The sequence below is a fragment of the Meriones unguiculatus genome, chromosome 3 (assembly GCF_030254825.1).
Source record: "Meriones unguiculatus strain TT.TT164.6M chromosome 3, Bangor_MerUng_6.1, whole genome shotgun sequence".
Lineage (NCBI taxonomy): Eukaryota > Metazoa > Chordata > Mammalia > Rodentia > Muridae > Meriones > Meriones unguiculatus.
The window spans coordinates 152,083,922-152,085,920 of record NC_083351.1 but is presented as its reverse complement, the minus strand read 5'-3'; the positions used below and the strand labels follow the sequence as shown (position 1 = coordinate 152,085,920).

The 1,999-nt window shown below is 41.0% G+C and overlaps 1 pseudogene; it reads left to right on the top strand.

Annotated features, from left to right (window-relative positions):
- The first annotated feature begins 1,517 nt into the window (after positions 1-1,517).
- On the top strand, positions 1,518-1,609 carry LOC132653267 (U6 spliceosomal RNA; annotated as a pseudogene).
- Positions 1,610-1,999: the final 390 nt, after the last annotated feature.

Genomic DNA, 1,999 nt, shown 5'->3' with positions numbered 1-1,999 from the left:
CCTCCCAAGTTTTGGTGACTGAAACCTACGTCTTGCTCTATTCCAGTTCATATTGAGCAATATCTTGGCTCCTTCTAAAAAAAAAAAAAAATTAAATGAAAATTGGTGCTCCAGATAATAACTCTTGTGATCTTAAAGAAAATTTCCATAAAGTCATTTTATTCTGATTAATAGAGGGTTTAGAAAGAATTCTTCATAATTTCTTTTAGAGAAAACATACCAGTAATTTCCAATAACATCAAAAACACTGAAGAAATCATCAATTAGGCCATGAGAGGAAAAACAAAACCCACAAAGGCAGAAGCTTATTTTAAATAGATGCTGAGGGGAATTTTCCTTAGGCCATTTCATTTATTAATTGGTATCAGGCACACAGCTGCAATTACCACATAGTTGTTGTGAAAGTTATGTGCGAGCAGATGGTAGCAATGTTTGAGAGTGGAAAGAACACTGAATTTTAACAAGTGACAAAAGGATTGGCATGGTGCAAACAGAACACCGCTGCATTTGGCCGCCAGCCAGCCAGCCCCATGCGCTGTCTTCCTGCCGTCTTACAGAAGGCATACATGCTAAACACCACCGTGGATACCTCCTCACAGTAAAAGACACAGACCCCAAGAACAAAGAGAGGGGAAAACGAGGGAGGGAGTAATTTCTATCTATATTTCAAGGCTTGGTTGTCATCAGGTTTGCATGTAATATGTTTTCTAACAGTTTTGTGGCTCTGGTTAGACAAGGTAGGTTGTCACGAGCATAATTATATTCTAGTTAAGCACAAAGACTCTAGTGCTTGCTTCACATGGCTCTGTTCTTTCGGTGATTAGCTTTGTGACTTTGAGGGGGGATGGATTTCATGTATCCGTGCTTCAATTTGAGCATCTTTAGATCATGAAAATAGTGCATGCCATATTTAAAAATCTAGGGAGGCTTTGGAGATGATTCTTGTGCAAATGACTTGAAAGATTCTAATGGGATAGAAAGAAGAAAAGGTGGGTAGCAACACAGAGGTCAGGAAGAAATTAAGTAACTCTGAAAATGTTCTCCTTAGCTTATTCTTTTTTTTTTTTTTTTTTTTCAATGCAGTTTATTCAGGAACCTTGAACAATCCTCAGACCCTGGGGAAAGCCAGCCCACAGCTTAAATAGCCTCTGGGTAGCCAACCCAGGCGTGCCACGTGGGCAATGCAGATAGGTCCACATACATGGAAGCAAGCCAGATCCTCAGCCTTAGCCAAATGTGGAATTGTTCGTGACAGAGAGCACTCACCATCGGGAAGGTGGAAGGCGGAAACCAGCTCCATCTTTAAGGCATAGCATTCCGCAGCTCTCTACAGTTCCCCCTTTTTGTTTTAGACGCATCAGGCAAGAGTAGAGGTCTGATCTCTGATATTAGAAATAAATTGGGACTTTGTACCGATGTTCATTTAGCTGTCATCCACCCAAAGAGCATCAGACCCGTCCGATACCTTTTTCTCAGAGGCGGGACCTGGGGCATCAACCCGCATGCAACCAGACATGCTCTTCTCTGGGTCCTACTAAAATTGGAACGATACAGAGAAGATTAGCATGGCCCCGCGCAAGGATGACACGCAAATCCTTAGCTTATTCTTATAAATACTGACAGAGGTAGGTTGAAGTGACGGTTATTTTGTTCTAGTTAATCAGGAATCTTGGTGACTACAATGAGGTTTTTACCATTGCTCCCGTGTTAGAAGTAGAGCAGCTAAAGCAGCTGAAAGTAGCTACTGGACTAGACTAACATATGTTTGGGTTCCTCATGTCTTCCTGTGTGCCAGTCATTTGAGTTAAAATGTGCAAAATGGTTCTTCTTCCACATATCTGGAATGCTGTAGGCTGTAACTACACAAAATTTCTGTGTGGTTTGTGCAACTTCCAACTTGAATCTCACAAAACTATAACACCTTTTTAAAACTTTATTTTTTTCACAATTTATTCATTATATATCCTGATTGAAGCCCCTCCCCCAACTCCTCCCAGTC